Below are 11,072 nucleotides of genomic sequence, written 5' to 3' on the forward strand. Positions count from 1 at the left end.
CTCATGATTACTTATTTTGCAATTAACAAAATCAAGGTGGTTTTTTTTTGTTGTTGTTTTTTGTTTTCTGAAAATTTCCTTAGAGCCTTTCATTCAATCTTATTTTTTGGTGGGGGAGGGAAGACACCAAAGTTTGCATTTATTTAGAAAGTAAGCCACAATAATTTAAACTGATATATAAGTGGCATACTTCATAAAATCCAGAAAATAACACTTTTGCATTAATTTTTACTTATTAAAAGAATATGTCAAGCTGAGCATAGTTGGCCCATGCCTGTAACTCAGTAGGCTGGGGCAGAAGGACCACAAGTTCAAGATCAGCTCTGGCAACTCAGCTAGACCCTGCCTCAAAATAAAAAGTAAAAAGGGTAGAGCGTTTGGGTTCAATCCCCAGTACCACAAAACAGAAAAGAAGAATATGTGATTACTGTAGAAAACTCAAATACATAGAGATCCTTCTTTGTCACATATCCTTTTAAACTTTAAAATGTTTGTGCATGTGTGCGCAGACACACACACACACATACATACACACACACACACTCTATTACTGGAGAAAATATGCACACATGCACATATTGTTTTCAAGAAAGACTGTACATATATTTTATTGGCTCCTATAATTCCTTTTTCTAGGAATTAAAGCAGGGGTCTTCATTGATCCAAATAGGCAGGGCTATATTTGCCGTCCCCTCTGTCTTCCTAGGAGTCCCAGGAGATGTTCTTAGGAATAAGTGTTAATGTAATATCCCCCACAATTATCTGTGTTTGCTTTAGTAATGATAGCAGTTTATAATAAAGTATCCAGGAAAATAAAACTAATCATTACTGAATCGAGGGCAAATAATTTTGGAGCAAGAGTAGATGAGAAGATGAAGCATAAGGGACTTACATTATAACTCATTAAATCTGTCATTAGCCAGAAAAAAAAATCTAAATGGTTGTTTTGATCATTTCTTGAGCCACAATAATACTTGCAACACATTCAGCCAAAAACCTTTATCTGGGCCTTTGTCCTCCAGGAAAATCAAAAGTCCAGGACCTGAGGGACTACAGTCTGTGCAGGACAGGGTCCCTGCCCAGGAATTCCCATCATCCAGCTTTTCTCTGAGCTGAGCCTGCCCTGCTAAGCCTCCCTGGACTGAAAAAAACAAACCGCTTCTTTCTATTCCTCCAACAATGGCAAAGGACTTGGGTATCATTAGAAATGAAATAGTACTATGCTGAAGGGCAAAAAGTCCCCTTGAAGGCTACTAAATACAAATTTCCCTACTTGTTACCAGTTCCAGGTTAAAATTAACACCGAAATTTGCCCTCAGTTTAGCTGGAGCTCCCCCCTGAATCCAGACTCCTCATTGTCTGACCTGCTGATTCCAAGGCAAGGCAGGACCTGGCAATTTATTAGCATAATCCCATTTAACATGGTGACTACACAGGCTTTGCTAGTGGGACTGAATTGGATTTGTCAGAGCTGTCCAACTGGCAGCATGAACCACTGGGATCCTAGATCTTCTAGGCATTTTTAACATCAGATCAACTTACTGGCCTCAAGGACAGTCTTTTTGCTTAGGAAAACCTTCTTGGTCATTGTTCCCTGAGGATTCATGGGGGCTCACGTCATAGCAGTGTCTCTAAGAATTCCTTGATCTCGAAGAAGGTCTTTGTGAACCTGTTGAAAGAAGAGGAAGCATTGGTATCCTGTGGAGCTTGGGATTTTTTCTTTGCTTGTTTATTTTCTTCCTAGGAGACAAGTTTCTGCTCAAAGCAAGACTCTGATCTGAGAAAGTTTTCTGTTCTGCCACCACATGTCCTCATGAAAACAATAAAATCTACCACTGCCCCTCTGGGTTCTAAGAGGACGGGTGGCATCATCATTTCTACCTCTCTTCTCTCATGCCCATTGCCTAGCAAATGCCTGGCACATGAATGAATGAATGAACAGTTTCTGATGTGATGATACAGCTTTTCTTTACTATTGTGTAGGATTTCCTTTCTGCAAGTTTTGTCATTGTTGCTTCCTTGCTCATGACGGGCAATCCTTCTGCACTAGACTAGTTTAATAGTTTTCTCTGCATGCGGGAAGTCTTCCAGAAAGCATGTGATTGCTGCTTTGCAAGAACATGAGGAATGGCAGTCATTTCTTTATAATAAATATTGTTAAATTTGTGTCTCATTTCTCAGCTTCCATGTCTTTCTTTGTATACAGTAACATTTCATTTTAATGCCAAATATAGTTTAATCTTAAATACATTTTAAGCAGTCATTCAATTCTATGCATGACTGTAGCACAGCACAGAGCACAAGCATAGTGGACCAAATATGAAGGTCTATGCCAAAGCTTGCAAAAGTACAGGGAAAGTATAGATAACAACAGCTTCAGCAGAATATCTACCTGGTGTCCGATTGAGGATCCCTGATGTTACTGTAAGAGCCATCCTAACTTCCGATATGTAAAAATGTGGAATTAAGAAACAGAAGCAGTTTAAGCCTGTGTCACGGTTTCTTCTTGAAATCTTGTGTTCTAGCTTATTATGGCGAGAAAGTTAAAATTCTAAAAGTCCCACTTAAAATTCCACAAATGGCGAAAGCATCTTCCTTCCAAAAGGCAATTTTTAAAAAGGTACCGGAAAATCAATAAAAAGCAGCATCTCTCACTGCTGGCTGCTCATTAGACTCCGCTGGGGAATTCTTTTAAATGCTAACAAATTCAATCAGGATTTCTAGGAGTAAGGCCCAGATACCAGGTAATTTTGGAAAGCTCCCTCAGAGGTTCTAGTGCACAGCCTAGGCAAGGAACCACTGCTACACATGGGTGGGGAATCTCCTAGATTTCTCAAAGGAAAATTCCTAGTGATTCTGTGGCCAATAAAGAGCTGCTCCCCTCCATGGAGGGCTAATGAAGCGGCAGGTGGCTGAGGGACTTATTTTGTCGTGACAGCCCTTGCCATGGTACCACTGACTCTTTTCTCCTTCTCTTCCTCCCTTTCCATTTTTTTCTCCCTCTCTTTTTAATGCTGGGTTAGCAATCCTCCTGCACAAGTCTATTTCCATAGAACTGCACACTAAGCTTTTACATCTTTCACACTGTGTTATTCAAAACCACGAGGCCCTATCATGCATAGAAAGCAGACTCTCCAGGATTCTCTGAACTCATTCCTGACTATCATCTGCTTCCACAGGCCTGGCACCCCCTGGCTCTGGCTCCCCACTGTGGCTCCATATGAAGTCCTCTGGCTCGTCTGACTCACAGAGGGTTGGAAAGGGGACTGAAGGGCAGCTCCTGAGATTGTGCTAGATTCTGTCATCGTCTCCCTTAGTCTAATCTATTCACCTGCAGACAACATGCAGCACAGATTAGGGAAAGGGACTGTGTCTAGTGTCCCAGAAAACCCTTCTGCAATTCTTTTCAATTACTTCCAGGTGTTTTAATTCACCTTGCACAAATATTGGCTTTTGTCTACCAAGTGTCTACCAAGGGGCTCCTATTACAAAAGAGAAATCTTGCTTTTTAAAGATCTGACAGCCTCAGCAGCATCCATCACATCACCCTTTCACCTCTGGTTGTGTTTGTTTGTGAAATTTACAAGTCTTATATAATCAGAAGAAAGGAAACTGTCCTATTTTCTAATTGCTACACATGATTGTCATAGAAAACCTACCATAGCGTACTCTGTTCTCAACCTCATGGAGATGCTCATGGAGAAGGTGCTCTTGGCACCTTTGTGCATTTTATTCAGATTTGGACAGTATAATTTAAATAATGATCTATGTAAGAGAATTCAATATTCGCATCACTTAAAGGATTCCCATTTCTGTACCTGAGCTGGTTGACAGGCAGTGAGTTTTCTTTTCCCTTGAAGGATTTAGGAAATGGTTCTGTTTATACAAGTTTCTCTTCCTATGACCGATACAGTAGACATTGAAGACCTATCACAAACAGAAAGAAGAAAAATCGATGACCTGAAATCTCTTTTCCCTACTCTTCTCCACACTTGGACAAGTTTTCTTAACAACCCACTGCTTTCTGTGGAGAACACAGACCATGTGAGGGAAGCACTGAGAGACGCATTTGCAATGAGTTCTTAACAGTGTGAGAACCTAAGTCACTACCATTTGTGGCAGGAGGCTAAACACATTGCTTGAACTCTTTAGGACTCAGTTTCCTCATTTATAAGAGGAAGCATTAATAGTATCTACCCCATAGGGGTTTTATGAAGATTAAAAGGAACGCATAGCATGTAGCTAGTTGCTGGCAACATAGTTATTATTACGTCTGCTATTATTTGCCAACTGATTCTCTATCTTCACATTCTCCCAGCACACTCTGTACAGCCAACATGAAACTGCAAAGAGTGGTTTCTTTTATAACTTGAAATTTACCTTCTCAACCTTCAGGCTCCTAAACAGAAAGACAGAATTCATAGGCACAATTACTCTGTCTTTGAGCCTGGATCTTTTCCTGCTTACGGGGTGTCTGATTTGATGCCATACCTCAACAGATTCTGAAGCCTTTAGAGTTTTCCCTCCCAGGGGGAGGGAGAACCCAAATTTTGTTCTTCAGAATTCCCTACTAGTAATTCTGCTTTACATTTATATAGCAATGTGTGGTTTTCATGCATTAGGACTTCACATATGAACTAACAGTCCAACAATGTATCAGTAATCTCCTTTGTCATAGAAAAAAATTAAGAAACAAAGAGTTTAGGCAACTTGACCATTGCCCCTCAGTGAGAAATTTAAGAATGGACCTAATTTTATCTCTCAGGTTTTTGCTAACACACACCCTTATCAACAGTGGTTCAGAATAGTCCTATTATAAACAAGGTAGTCAAACAGATAAAAAACAAAAACAAAATAAAAAAAAAAAACCTACTTGGTTTTCTAAAAAATCTTGATGTTACTGAGCATTGTTCTGAGAACACAGGCACTTTGAAATATCCTTTGCTGCCTGGGATTGTCAAAAACAAAGATTCACCAGCATCCCAATGCTTGATTTGGGTCTTCTTTGAAACACCTCTGAGCCATACCTCTAGATATTCACCTGCCTGTGACTAGCAAAATAGATTTGCTTTGTTGTTCTGCCTCTTCTTTTCCTGATTGGCATTTCTTGGAACTGACAAAATAGCAGGGGTAGCAATGTGGAGTGTGGGGATGGAGGAGTGGAATTAATTAGAGACCTGGGCAATTCCTTCCACCGATAATAACTCTCCTATAACTCAAGTCTTGCATTTGAGGTTGAGTCAGCTCTATGGCCTCCTGAACAGTTAAGGGTATGCCAAGCTTCAGGGTGCAGCGCCCCTTCTCTGGAGGAAATGAATGTGGTTTCCAGGGGCCCAGTGAGTCCACAGCGTGGTGACATCTGTGTTCCTATTTTAAGCTCAAGGGTATACCACCTTTTTCCATCCGAGCTGTTAGCTTTTAAAAATACTTAAAAACCAATCAGAGACTAAATTGCATCTGAAGAGCTATTTCAATTATAGAATGGAGGCAGTTCCTCAGCAACCGAAGTATTTAAGAGCTGCAAAAATTAATGTGCATTTTAATGCTGATTTTCAGAGTATAATACACTTTGTAATTCATTTAAATGTATTCTGTGTGTTTTAGTCTAGCTTAAGGCACAGCAGCAGTCCTTGAATCATCATAAAACTACATTTTTAAGGTTCTTTTTTTTAATAGAAAAGTATTTAAAACCTAAGAAGATAAAGTGAGTGGAGACATAATTGGCCAGAATCAGAATATAGATGGGTTCTTTTCCTTAAATAACATAACTTAAAATCACTCCCATGGATGGTCCTTGGTCCTTAAAGAGACAACCTGCAGTTTGGATTATATCAAATAAAAACCCCATCTAAAATTCCCTTTTCCTTTGTTGCCTGGCTACAGATCCAGCCTTTGTACTTTCCATCCAAGAGCTGAACTATTTATCGAAAGTCACTGACTTGACAGATAAATCCAGTAGAATTAGTGCCTCCACGGTTGGTGTGTTTTAAAACTGAGTTAATCAAACATAAACGTTTTGCCCCAGAGCCATAGTACATATGTCGACAGCCCAAAGCAGGCAGCCGCGTTTGCTCAGCAGTTGCCAAGACCAAGATTAAATAGATGTGGGAGGAAAGAAAAAGGATCATCAGTGGGAAAAGGAGGCACAAGGCAGACATGCATCGGGCCTGGCTAACCTTGCTGCTGCCTTTAGCATGGAGTTGGGGAAGAGCAATGAGAACCACAGGCCACTAATCCTGGAAGAGGTCTGTGTGCTAACCCCATTTGAGGGACTGACATGGACATGGACTTTCTGCGAGCTCCCTGGACTTCTGCTTCAGGCCTCCTAAGCAGCCCCCAGAAGTATGGACAGCCATCCTCTTCCTCTGCTTCATTGTGTAGTCATCTGAAGAGGAGGGGAGGGAAGAGAAGTCAAAAGAGGAGAGGAGAAGAACCCATGCCTCTGTAGGACTTCAAGTGTCACATGAGATTATTTCCCACTTTGATGGGTCCTAGATTCAATGTTGTTTGTATTTGATTTGCTCATGTTGCATTTTCATTAATGAGTCATGCAGAATGGTGCGTGGGGGACAAGCTCAGGCTTCCATTACAGCCTCTTTCCTGAAGCTAATTCTTTCCCTCCCAGAAATCAACAAGGCTATAAACTGAGCCTTCCACAAACTATCATGGCCTGCCCCCTTCTGGAACTTTCCCGATGGTCAGAGGCATTTCTCTGAGTATGTAACCAGAAGTAACTGGGCACCTACTAGGAATGCATTTTTACTAGGGATTCTAAGAATATGAAAGATGAGGGAACCATAGTCTCTTTCATCAGAGGTCACCAAATCCAATGGGTTGGAAATATTTGGGGACTCCATATTTCTTACACAAATAAAAAGATTCCCTACTTCTTATTTGAGTGTTTATAGGTTTTGGTTGAATTCGAAAGTCAGTTGAAGAAGAAACATGCTATGAACATCCAACTGGGTTTACCTACTCAACTCTCCAAACTAGGAAACCAATACCCCAGGAATCTAAAGAAGTCTCATTCTAGTTCACATTGGGGCAGAGTCTGGTCTTACTGAGCACTGCTTACCTTTCATTATTCTGAGATTGCCCTGGTGTGAATGTGAAAGAAGCTTAATCCCCATGCAATAGTGTTGGGAAATAGGACTTTGAGATATGATCAAGTCATAAGGACTCCGCCATTATCGAGGGTATGAATTCCTGAGAAAATGATGAGTTCAGCTCCTCCTCCCTCTCTGCAAAGTTCTCTCTTGACCTTCTACTTTCAGTCATGGGATGATAAAGCAAAATGGGTTCTCACCAGATGTGGGTCCCTGGACTTTGGACTTCCCAGCCATGAGAACCATGATTCAAATAAGTAAATCTGTTCTTTCTAAGTTATAGTATTCTGTTTCAGCAACACAAAGCATTCTGGGTAAATTTGCATGCTGACCCTTAACAACACTTTAGATCTGTGCATTCTGGTCCCAAAGGGCCCCCTTCCCCAGGCTAGCCCTGACTGAGTCCCAGGCTTATCCTGCCCAGTAGGCCTCCATTTCTGGGCTTCCACAAGGAAGCCATTGAGTCTGCCTCTGAGCTGTAGACAGTGGTGGCATTCATTTGCATCCCCACTTCTTTCCATGACAGAACTGGGAAACAGAGAGAGCTATTTATAAGCATTCTGATGGCAATTTCAACAGCGAGGAGGTGAGGCTGGTTTCTGATTTACGCCTTTCTAGCCAGCTGTCCCTTGTCATTTTACACATGCTGGCTTGACATTTCCCTCCAGCCAATTTAATCCGGAAAAGTTTTGTTTCTTTCACACTTGAATGAAAAGTAAGTCTCCAACTCGAGTCGTCCCTCGGCCCTCTTACAACTGCAGTTTCCCGGGTTTTATCTAATTTGTACTCATATGTCTTCTTAAGCTGTCAGGAGAGCGCGCACACTCTTCATTATGGCTTCCTAGGTATAGCTTCTTTTTGTAAATTAATTTGGGAGAACTTAATTAAGAACTTGGGGAATAACTGAGATCTGATTTTTTTTTTGACAAAATGAGATGTTCCTTTTATTTCCTTTTGTACATATCTTTTTTTTTTTAAGTGAAGGATATCTCAAAGGTCTTAAAGGTAGGAATAGCAGCTAGTTGAAAACTAAACAGTCTTTGAAAAAAAGGGTAGGGAAAGAAGAACACACCATAATTTAAAGGTCTTAAGTCAACAAGATGGCACAAAGTACCCAACAACATGAAACAGAAAAGATGAATAATGGGGAGGATGATTGACAGGTGTGTGGAAGAGGGAAGGACACACCCTGGGTCCTCAAGAAACTGGAGCCATAAAACATCCTAACAAATCTGTAAGATTCTCTGCAGATTTAACTCATCCAGAGTTCTGATTTCCAGGAGGAATTATAATAAACAACCCGCCCTCTCCTTGCCAGTCCATCTCTGAAACTTCATGCAAGCACTTAGACTTTCTATTCAGATTGCCCTGTTATTGACATGAGGGGAACTTCCAGGAAACTAAAATCACATGTCGTGAAATGGGTGACAATATATACATGCATAGTGTTCTAACCATGGAATTGAGTTATCTGGAATAAACCTGCCATAAACCTAACAAAAGCAATATTTTAATTTTAGATCTGAAGGCAGATGATGCAGAGAAACAAGGTAGAAACAGAATATTCAGAATAAAATTCTACACACATTTCTGCTATATAAAAGTGTGCAGCAAATACTCATTGGACAAACAAGCAGAATAATGCATGCATCATAAGCACAGAGAGAAGGACCACAGTGAAAACTTCTCTGAGAATGAAAAAATTAAAGTAGGATTTCACAGCATCCAAGAAGGCAGGACAAAATTTCTTTATTGAAGTATGACAAAAACCCTGATGATGCTCAAGTTTTCTTTGTATTCTTTGTCACCAAAAAGAATTCGCTGAAAGTTAAGACAATACTATATATATGCTGTATAACATGTGAAAAGCCCAGATGATTGACAGAAATGATCATTAAGCCTTACTGAAAGCAACTTCCAAATACTGGATAAATTTATCATCTCTTTTTTGTTACAAAATATTTAAAGAACACAGAAAAGTAAGGAGAATAAGTCCTGTTAAATCTAACATTTTCCTGCATTTACTTTAGTAACGTACTATAGAAATGATCCCTGAAAGTATAGTCTTCTGCATTTACTTTAGATCTTTCTTGTCTGTTGTAAAAAATAAAGCAAGAGGCAATGATGTTTTTTCTTTCCCTAATCCCTGTACCTCTCCCTGTCACCTAATCCCTGTACACTTCCCTGAAATTGGTATTTATCAGAAATACTTTTATTTAACTTTTTAAATTAAATTCAGTTACAGTGCATCTATCCACAAATAATGTATTGTTTTGCATCTTTTTTAGCTTTTTATACATAGTACCGTACCATATATATTTTTCTGCATCCTGATTTTCATTCTTGTGTTTGGATTTATCTATGTTACTTTGTGTTACTCTAGGTTAGTAGTTTAACTGACATCTGGCATTTATGGTACTTTATGAAGGCACCACAATTTGCATCCCCATTTCCTGATGCTAACCTATCCATAGCACATCCAGATGTGCAATAATAATTAATTCAGTTATGGGCATTTTGATGGCTTTCTGTGAGATAGAAAACATACCTTTTCCTATATTTTAAAACTTTGTCATTATGCTGGCATATTTGTTAAAATACAAATATAGAGTTTATGTTCTTGATAGTTTTATTTTATTTCTGTTGCAAACAAGGCTTCCCTGAATGTTTTTCTTCATGTTTCCTTAACACATAACCAAGAGAAGCCCTACAGCAGTGGTATTCCACCCTACCTGCTCATTACAAAGTATTAACTTAAGAAAAATCCTGCTGAAAGGTCCTAAATCAAATTTTCTGATTTCATTCATCTTAGATCTATACTGTAGTGATAGACAACAGAATGCAAAGCTACTAATTGGAAATATTTGGTCAAAATACAAGATACAAGGAAAATAAAATGGTGTGGAGTTGTAGAGGCCGAAACAGCAGGGAAGGGCCCCTGTGAAGGTGATATTGATGCCGAGCTTGATTGATCACCAGCCATGAGAAGACCTCATGGAAGAAGAGCATAACTTGAGGAATGGCTGGAGGAGGTATATCAGTGTGAGGAGCCCAAAGAAAGAATAGCTTCCATCCTTCCCCAAATATCTGTGGGGCTTGGGCAAAAGAACCAAAGCAATCCCACAGACCACCCACCAAACATTTAAAAATTGCACGTCATCAAACTATCAAGAACATAAACCCGAGGGAGAGGAAGATGGCGGCGAGGGGAGTGCATTGCCCCCGTGTGCTGCTTCACTGTGTGGGAGTATGACAAGTCAGGACGGCTAAAGGCTATCTTGTTAGGAATTTACAGCAATAGTGGGGTGCTCCGGAACCTGGAGGAAGGATTTCCACCGCACGAGGATCGGCTACGGGGACTCAAACGCGAGAGGTTTGTCGCACGGAGGGTAACTGCTTATTCAGCAAATCGCCCCGCGGCTAGAGTCTGCAGCGCACGCTGGGAAACGAGGAGATAGCGACGCAGGGATACAGCGCTGCAGTTTCTGCCAGCCGTGCAAGCACCGTACTCAGGGCTGAATTCTGGGTTCGAGACGGGGGAAGGAAGCGGTCCATCTCGGTTCTCCACACCGGTCAGACCACAGAGGAGGCCAGCAGCCACCATGTTGGAAAGCTGACGTCACCATCCCTGTTTTCGACTGACCGCAGCTCATTTCAGCCATAGAACAGGTAATTTCAGGCTGCCATTCACCTGCGGCTTGCAGACAGATTGCTAGGGTTCAGTGCCTGGGGCTTCTTAGAACCTGATCTTATCGGAGCAAACACCGAGCGCGGGGCGGCCGAGTTCCGGCTCCCGGAACCGCCCTGGCCCAGGGCTGGGGAGCCTGCGGAGGCTGCTTCTTGGACCCTGCTCCTATCAGAGCATACACCAAGCACTAAGCGGCCGAATTCCGGCTCCCGGAACTGAGCCCGCGGGGATTGCTTCTTGGAGCCTACTCTTATCGGAGCTTACACCGAGCACGGAGC

At 41.1% G+C, this 11,072-nt stretch overlaps 1 pseudogene; it reads right to left on the reverse strand.

Moving 5' to 3' along the window:
* Positions 1–9,102: 9,102 nt before the first annotated feature.
* On the reverse strand, positions 9,103–9,174 carry LOC125619601 (annotated as a pseudogene).
* Between the last annotated feature and the right edge of the window lie 1,898 nt (positions 9,175–11,072).

The sequence above is a fragment of the Marmota marmota genome, unplaced genomic scaffold, assembly GCF_001458135.2.
Source record: "Marmota marmota marmota unplaced genomic scaffold, marMar, whole genome shotgun sequence".
Lineage (NCBI taxonomy): Eukaryota > Metazoa > Chordata > Mammalia > Rodentia > Sciuridae > Marmota > Marmota marmota.